Raw genomic sequence first — 9,754 nt, 5'->3', positions numbered from 1 at the left:
GTTTTTATAGACTGCCTCTCTCCATAAGGGACATAAGCACCACCTAAGGAGTGAATTTGCGATTTCCCATCCATTGGTCCAGATTATGCTTGGAGATGGTCAGGGAAGGCCTCTTGCTTAATGGGAGTAGGAAGCCTATTCCTGACAAGGGGCAATCTCTGGAGCACATATCTATCTCTCCAGCATGATCTATTCATGTCAGAGATCAGGTTTAGATCCTTGGAGTTGGTAACCCTTGTGCAGTTAGTTTTGTGAATATGAAACATTTCTATTAGAGCTGAGTCAGAGACTGCCTTGTAGGTAAGGCATAGATCACCCTTTAGTAATCAGTAGGAAACTGAATGCAGTGATAGGGCTTTTAAATGGTTTATGTATAACATGTTGGTTATACCCTGCATTTTTTGGTGAGCAGCCTCTGAGGATGCTCCAACTGTTACAGGTGCCTGGTGAGGTGCATGCCAAAGATTGCTTTGTACTCAGTTATTGGTCTGATGATGTACTATGACATCCTTAGATTGGGATGCCATGTCCTTACTTACAAGCTGAGCCACACAGAAGGATTTCCTTACCACCACAGATGCATAGTGGGCAAAGTTCAGATTGCTATCTATCTGAGTACTCAGATCTATTATGCACATCTTCATATTTAATTTGAGATTATAGCTCTGACACCAGTTAATAGTCTGAGTCAGTCCATTTAGACTATCAACATAATTTGGGGAGTCAGTGATTACATGCAACTTGCAGTCATCAGCAAACTTGGTCAGCCAAAGTCCATCTATATTTTCCTTGACATATAAGAACTGTATCCCAAACAGGAGGTGGCTTGGCATTGCGCCCTGTGGTACTCCACTGGTGACTGGCTTCATGCTGGATGTGGATCCCCCCACTCCAATAACATGTGTCCTATTTTTGATACATTTGGCTATCCATCTGGTGACGTGGAGGTTTATGCCCAATTTTATGAGTCTATCTATAATACCCAAGTATGGTATTGTGTCAAATGCCTAGGCCAGGTCAAGGTAAGTGGTATGCACTGTCTAACCCTCATCCATGGCCTTAGTGACCTTTGCAAAGAAATCACCATAATGAGCAGCAGGACCTGCCCTTGACAAAGCTGAATTGGGTTGGTTCTAGAGTCTGGAGAATTCCTATTTCATTATTAACCTGGACCATGATTACCATTTCCATAAACTTGCATATGAGGCTAGACAGTCTTATGGTTAGTAGTTTCCCAGGTCCATTGATGGTCTCCCCTTGTGCAGAGGGGTGACTGTTGCTGTCTTCCACTCTACTGGGACATATCCTCTCTGGAGACTGTGGTTAATAGAGTTTCGAGTAGGTCTCCTACATCATGTTTCGAGCTACTTTAGATGCACTCTGGGATTCTGTTAGGGCTCATTGATGATGTGTTTCTAGCTTTAGAGAGTGCAATGATGACCTATTCTTTTGTGAGAACAGTCAAAGGAATTGTAAGAAGTATTTATGGGCAGTGTCCTAGGGTGATGAGGGGGTGAAATCTGTGCTGAATTAATTGGCCAGCAGGTTTGCTATGTCTTCTGGGTGAGTATAGATATTGCCATCTACAGCCAACTCAGCACGTTGTTGAGTGTATCAGTTAAGATTTTGGACGTAACTAAAAAAATTCTTTGTGGTGATCCTTTGCTTGGGAGGCTATTTAGTCTCATATTTAGCTTTTGAAGACTTGACTAGTTCCTGATGTTGCCTGTTGAGACTAATAATGTTTTTTTTTGTTGTGCACTCTCCCACTTACCTCTAGACAGGAATGTCATTCTTCTGTTGTATAGTCTATTTGTGCCAGGGTTCCACCAGGGTCACTCGTTTTTCCAACTGGATCTGGGTTTGATTTGGTCAGGTATTGCTGTTTCTATGCAGTTGTTTAAGTGGTTGTACAGGGCATTTGTGTATACTTCTGCAAAGGCCTCCATGTTTTCAGGGTTAGGATTATCTGTGCTGCCACTTAATAGAAGGTGATTTGCCATGAAAAATTTATTTATGATTTTAGGGTCTGATGGGAGTTCTAAAGTTACATTTATTTCAAAGGAGACCATTTTATAACCCAATCTTACCAATGAGGACATTACACTGGATGGGGGGTGGGGTGCAATGCTCCCACATGTTTGTGAGAACTATATCAAGGATATTTGAGCCCCTAATGGGAGTGCGTACTACCTCTTCCAGAACATTTGCATTGAAAAGTCTAGGAATCTCTGAGACAGTGGTTGTGTATGTTTCCCAGTTTATGGAGAAGTAGTTAAAAAATCACCCATGAGTAGTGTTGGGTTGAATGGTAAGTGATTGTAGTAACATCAGTTATTTGGAGTGGTTTTTATGTTTCATGGTTTGGGATCTGTAGCCACCAATGATATGGTGGACGATTTTGCCTATGGTCAGCTGGACATGGAGTAACTCAAGTGAGACATCCTGCTTGACCAATTTTGAGGTGTGGGTTCTTTTTATGTAAATGAAAACACCTCCACCTTGATTTTTTTTTCCTTTTCAGAGGATGGTTTGAATGTATGACAGGCATTGTAGCCTTGCCCTGCTGGGGTGCTTTCTGCAGCCTTGAACCATGTCTCCATAACTATACAGACATCTGCATTCTTTAGGGTGATGAGAACTTCCAGGGAGTGCAATTTCTTGTTAAGACTTCTAGCACTGAGCAGTAGTATCTTTAGCTTGACATTGGAAGAATTTGTTATAGTGGTAGGTATTTTGGTTTGGCACTGCCTAAAAAAAGCACTATGGGGCTGGCTAATGCCTTGCCCAGTATTTGAAAGCCTAGCAGCAACAGGTGCAGACCATCTTTGGCAAAGTAATGTGATCTTTGGATCATGTCATCCCAGCCTGACTCCCCTGAATCCCCTTGGAATGACATCAGTAGCTAAGCCAATTATTGAAGTCAATCATTTTCTGTTTGTATTGTAGTATTATTCTTTGTAAGGGTAGAATGCTGCTCAGTATGAGGCTCATACCTGCCTGTCATGCATATTCTGAGAGGTCCATCATGTCTCTCTTCATATACTCCGGGGAGTTACATCCCAGGTCATTCATACCCACATAGACTATGACTGAGTCATACTGGTACTTGTGGTTGAGTGACCTGAGTGCTTGTGTGATCTGGCGAATCCTGGCCCCTGACAGGTAACTGACTGCAACCCTTTCTTTATCCAGCCTGGTGAGGGGAGTGTCAGTGTGTCTTATGATGAAGTCTGCTATGACCAAGATGTCTGTGTGGTGTTTTGCCTTAGGGGCTTGCTTGTGGAGACAATGTGATGTGTATTTTTATGTGTAGTGGTTGATGTTGACTTGGCATTGTTTGCATGTGGTTTCTGAGGGGAGTATATAGGAGGCTTCTAAGGTATTGGTAAGTTACTTGTGTGTACCCCTGTATATGTATGTTTATGTGTTGAGACCTTATTTAATGAGGGAAATGATGTGCATGTGCTGACAACCTATTTGTCATTTGATTTGTCAGTATGTGAGTGTCATGTTTCAGTTTTCTTAGTATAACTACATCTCTTACATACTTTGTTTATTTGTTTCAGGATTAAGTGGTTGTCAAGTATACATGAGACAATTGTAACTGTGCCTCTGGATGCCCATGTCCACTAGGCTGGCCACAGAGGTAGCTGGAAAGCACCTATCCATGGTTTCAGTTTTTTACTATGGGTTTAACTAGGGAAAAGAGTGGGTATATTTAACTGGACTGGGATGACAGCTCATGGATGAAGAATGGGAGCTATACTCAGTGTGAACTGCAGCTATCCAACAAGGTGATGCTGCTCTGTGTGCAACTCAGATGTTCCTAGAGAAGCAGGGGGACTGGGTAGGTTACATAGATATTTATTCTAAGGGAAAATGTTAAATTTATTAGAGTAACAAAGTCAGAGGAGAGTGCACACATCCAAAAGTAACACAATAAATGCACAGCAGCATCCTGCTACCATACAAATAAAGGTACATGAAACCCAAGACACAATTTTTTTTTTGTGTGGAGGGTTTCCAGTAAATATGAAGACCTAAGTGGAGTGACTTGCACTCTGTCTCCTTTGCTGTTGATATTTATTTTAATGAAGGGAACTTGAGTAGGGTCTAATTGTCAAACTCAGATTAGTAAGTGGAGTGACCATTTAGTTTTATCACTTTGGATCCATCTTATGTTTGCAAAGAGAAAATGAGAGGAAGAGGAAGGGCTTGCACTTTGGCATGCCTCAATGAGTACAGGCAGTCACCTGGTTTATCCTTCCTCTGTTCTTGTACAATATGTCTGGGATCTCTCTAACATCTCCCCTCAGTTTTGTGCAGTTAAAGCAGATAGTAACGAAGTTTCTGTGGGTTGGTCATAAACCTAGATCAGCATGGGATATAGTTTCATTGCCAACTGTCAGTGGAGGACTAGAAGTTCTTGATTTTGAGCTATTTATTAGACAAGCCTATCTTCAATGCTACTTTACTTTTTGTCTTCTGCATTAGACCCTCCCCTGGAAGACAATTATAAAATTATAGTTTGGCAGGTTAACTAGATTTTAAGACCAACTAAAGAAAAATGCCCAATATACTTCTTGAGGTAAAAAGTTGGTTATTTCTGGGTTTTTAGGTCTCATCCAGTGGGCCTACAAGGAAGCATAGACACAAGCATGGTTGGAGGAGTTAACTCCCATTAGGTTCTCCTTGAGTCATGACGGTAATTACCATCGGTTGAGTAGATTTTTGAATGAGGTACCAGTTCTCAAAAAGTGCGAACACCTAGTAGAAGGAGATCACCCAGATGGATGGAGATTATTTTCCAAACAGTACAGAGCACCTAGACGAGAGATGATCCCTTTTAGTATTCTGGCAATTAAGACCAGCAGGTCAAAGTTAGTTCTGTACTGTCCCTCTGACAAACCAGGCTGGGTACAATGATAGATATATACCTACTTACAACCCTTCTTGATAAAAGGAGCAGTTACTCAACTGTATAATATATTGGTGTCTACTTAGATTGTAGGGACCTGAATTGCTCAATGTCTCCTGAAAGTTGAAAGATGATCCTCCTACTACCCCACTATGCTGCTAGATCCAATCAATGATGCTTTTTTTGGTCATCAGTGCATTTTTAAGTACTTCTATACCACAGGTAGTTTGTGTAGGTTTCCAAGAACTATTTCAAAGTGTTGGTGATGTTCCAATGCTGGGAAATAGGATTTATGTTGTTTGGGAATGTTTTGAACTAAACAAACTGAAAATATAATTGTGGCACTAGTGCAATTTACTCTTGCCTAGGAACATACTTTTAATTCCCTCTTTTTTCTCAGTAACTTTAGTAGAGTGGGGGCAAAGGGAGCAGCTGGCTCAGGTGCAAAGTATTGGCAGACATGATTGGCAGATCCCAATTGGTCTAGATGCCTGTATTGCACATGCAGCCTGAAATAAAGTACTTTGGCACTCTGTACATTATATAAACTACATCAGTTGATTGCTACAAATATGTATACTACAGTGTAAAAGGGAAAATAATTTTTTAAGTCCATTTTATGGACTTTAGAATTGAAGAACTTTAGTACTCTATATGTAGACTGCAGCCAGGGTCAGATCCAGCACTAGGTGACCTAGGCAGCTGCCTAGGACCCGGTGTTACCTAAAAAAAAAAAAAAAATCCTCTGCTTGCAAAGAACTTCAATAACATGGAAGATTACTATTTAGGCAGTTCATATGTACAGTGTCTCATCACCAGCTACTCCCATAGTGTGGAAGATCTGTTTGCAGGGTATTTTTCTGCACAGCATTGCAACTCATGGAAGTTGAGTCTGCACTGCACAGGAGAATTGAATCTACACCAGCTCCATCTACTTAGTATCAGCTGCCTACCAAAGAGTGGATTCACAAAAGTGGAGTTAGCAAGAGAAACTTACTGGATTTCAAACAGAAAAGCACAGAAAAAAATCTCCATCTGCACAGCATCAGCTGCCTTCATACACATGAAAAAGATACATTTAATGGATTTTGAACTTACATGGTGTTTTAGGAAAACAGAACTTGCACTTGGGAAAGTTTTGCAGTGTGTGTGCGTGTGTGTGTGTGTGTGTGTGTGTGTGTGTGTGTGTGTGTGTGTGTGTGTGCGCTTGTGAATAACTAAGTAAATTAATTTTCTTGAGAAGTCAATGATATTTGATTCATTAAACGCCAAAATCAAGGAGTGCTGTCTAAGTGGACAAGTTACCGGGGTGAGATTCAGCAGTTTGGTAGTTCTAAGGACAGGACTGAGCATATTCTGAATGTATCTTAAAAGACAATAAGCAGGGCTGAGGGACCAAGGCAGCTGCTCTCAGCAAAGCAAAAGTATGTTCGTGTTTTAAAATGAACAACTTATTCTTACTGCTATAATGAGATGTTAACTTCCCAGTAAAACTGTATGTGTTTATTATTAGACTGTAAGAATATATTGTGTTCATGCTTATATACAAGGACATCGTGAGGCGTAGGCAATGCACTGATTTGAGTACAGTATTTCTGAAGAGGGGTAGTACTAGGACCCAGAAGAAACCTCTTACTTAAGTTAAAAATATTTTAAATAAAATGATTTGAGATGGCATAGCTTATACAGATGTACTTTTTCTAAAATACGGGGTGCCTGAATGCATAGTTGCAGAGCATAATTCTGACTGCCTCTTACTGCATACCATAGCAGTCATCCTCTCAAAGCAAACTAATGTGGAATGCTGTGGAAACACCCACACCTTGCTGCATCAGTGGCCCCTTTCTTTTTCCTGAAGTGTGAAGTTGTTAAAGCTGTGTAAAGTAACCTAATTCTTATAAATGTTAATAGACAAAGTGAGAGGGAAGGTGACACCATGACACTGATCACGCTGGCTACCTTAACTTTGTAATTAACTTATGATATGTGGAATATGAGAGGGCAGTGGTTGTGTGAGTCACAGTGAATACACCTCTGCAGTGGATGAATGGAAAAGAACTAGTTCTGGCTGCAGAGAAGCACTGCTGTCTTCTCTTACATTATTAAAAATACAGTGGAGACAGTGAGTTCTGTCCTTTTGCTTTCAGCTGATGAATGGTATAGGTTCATAGGTTCATAGGTTCATACTAGGCTATCTGCCCTAGGGCATTTATAAGCCTAGCCAGAGTGTGTTTGGCTTTCGCCACCCATTTTAAATTAATTTTGCTATGCCCTTTTTCAAGGTTAGTATACTGTGCCTCTGTCTAACAGTGACACAGAAGTGATACCCGGGGTAAACCTATGATCTCCCATCCACTCATCAAGATTCCTCTTGAAGAGAGTCAATGAGGGACTCTGCCTAACTTGGACTGGGATTTTATTCCAGAGTGAAGGGAGCCTCTGGGTTATGAATCTGTCCCTCCAGCATGTCCTATTTATTTTAGTGCTGAGGTTCAGGTCTCTCGAGTGCGTAGCTCGATGGGATTTGGATTTTCTGAGGTGCAGCATGTCCATTAATTCTGGGTTGGACATGGCTTTATACATCAGGCACAGATCGCCTTTGAGCAGGCGGTATGCCACTGAGTAGAGCTGGAGTTTCTTTAACCGGGCAGCATATGGCATTTGTTTGAGCCCTCCGATCCTCTTGGTGAGGTACTTTTGGGGTCTTTCCAGTTGCTGCAGGTGCCTGGTAAGGTACATCCCAAAAGGGGCATTGTACTCAATTATGGGCCTGATGAGGGATGAGTAAAGAGGCACGATGACCTCCCCTGATCTAGATGTGAATCCCTTCATGATTAGGTGGGCTATATAAAATGTTTTTCTAACCACTTTGGCCACGTGGTTGTGAAATGAGAGATTGCTATCAACTTGGGTCCCCAGGTCCCTAATTACTTCTTCTGTACTTAATGGATTACCACCTATGTGGTAATTTGTGGGCACTTTGTTTTTGCCAAAGGGATGACTATACACTTTTGGCATTTAGCTTGAGGCCATGGCTCTGGCACCAGTTGTCTGTTTCTATGAGGCCCTTTTGGAGGATGCTTGTGTCAGCTGGAGAGTCGATTATGGTGCCCAGTTTGCAGTCATCTGCAAACTTGGTCAGCCACAGTCCTTCCGTGTTGGCCTGTACCTCCGAGAAATATATGCCGAACAAGAGAGGTCCCAGGACTGAGCCTTGTGGGATGCCACTTGTAACTGGTTTGGAGTCTGACATGGCTCCAGCAATTCTAACCATGTGGGTTCTGTCCTTGAGCCAGTTTGCAACCCATCTAGTGACATAGGGGTTTATATTTAAGCTGGTGAGCTTATCTATAATGCCCAAGTGGGGTATTAAATCGAAGGCTTTTGCGAGGTCCAGGTAGGCTGTGTGGACCACCTTCCCCTCGTCAATGGCCTTGGTGACTGTTTCAAAGAAATCAACCAGGTTTAAGAGGCAGGATTTTCCCTTAACAAAGCCGAACTGGGTAGGATCCAGTGTCTGTAGGTCCCCAATATCTTTATTTATGAGGTCCATGATGATCCTTTCCATAGCTTTGCAGACCAAGTTAGTCAGACTTATGGGGTGATAGTTTCCAGGATCCATTGAGGCACCACCTTTGTGGAGAGGGACCACTGTTGCTGTATGCCACTCTTTGGGTACATATCCTGTAGTAAGGCTGAGATTGAACAGTAGTTTTATGTTTGGGTTTAGCTCTTCTTGGAGTTCATGTAGGACGCAGCCCAGGACACCGTCTGGTCCCATTGATGCTGTGTTTTTTGCTTTGGAGAGGGCAGCTCTTACCTGAGCATCTGAGATGTCAGGGGCAGCACTCTGCTGGGATAGATATTTGCCCTTTGGTGGGGAGGTTTGCGCTGAACCTGTCAGCTAGGATGTTGGCAATGTCTGTGGGTTTGGTGTATTTTTGTAATTTTGGACTAATTCTGAACATATCTGGGAATTCCCACCCAGGTTCCTAACATAACTAAAGAAAGCCTTGTGATTATCCTTAGTGTCCTGTGCAATTTTTCTCTCAAGCTGGCCTTAGACGATATTATGAGTGCCTGTAGTTTTTGCTAATACTGATCAGAGATGCCTTCCCTTTTGGGATTTTTCTCTATCATGTAGTAGCTTCCTCCTTCTATTGTGTACTTTGTTTATGGCTGGGGTCCACCAGACAGGACGTCTGCCTTTGGAGGACTGGGTCTTGGTTTTATTTGGGATTGCATGATCCATGCATTCCTGAAGGTGTTCACAGAATGCATTTATAAAGGATTCTGCGGTCTGGGCCATATTTTCCACAGGCCCGGGGCTTTGAAGGATTCCACCTCAGTTTTGAGGAGTGTGAAATTTGCTTTAGAGAAGTTTTTCACTGTGGTTTTCAGGGCAGGGGTGGAGTCGGGATGTGAATATCCAGTGAGATTAGTTTATGGTCTGATCTTACCAGTGAGGGATACACTTCTGGTCTGGAGCATAGAGTCCCCATGTTGGTGATGATCAGGTCCAGTATGTTTTCCCCTCTTGTGGGAGTGGTAACAAGTTGTTTCATAGCATTTGAGTTTATAAATTCTAGGAACCTTTGGGCTAGGGTGTTGGAGCTAGAGTAATGCTCCCAGTCTATGTTTGGGTAGTTGAAGTCGCCCAATATAATGATGTTTGGAGTGACCTTCATATTTTCCAGTGTTCTCAGGAAGGCCGAGTGGGGTTCCTGGGTTTGAGAGGGTGGTCTGTAGCAGGCTATAAACTGGAAGGCAGTTTTACCCACTGTTAGTTGCATATGGATAGTCTCTGATGCTTTGTGCTGTGCCACCAACCTG

Source organism: Protopterus annectens, chromosome 3.part0, assembly GCF_019279795.1.
Source record: "Protopterus annectens isolate FY-2018-M chromosome 3.part0, PAN1.0, whole genome shotgun sequence".
In the NCBI taxonomy this organism is placed as follows: Eukaryota; Metazoa; Chordata; order Ceratodontiformes; family Protopteridae; genus Protopterus; species Protopterus annectens.
Note: the sequence above shows the minus strand (reverse complement) of the source record.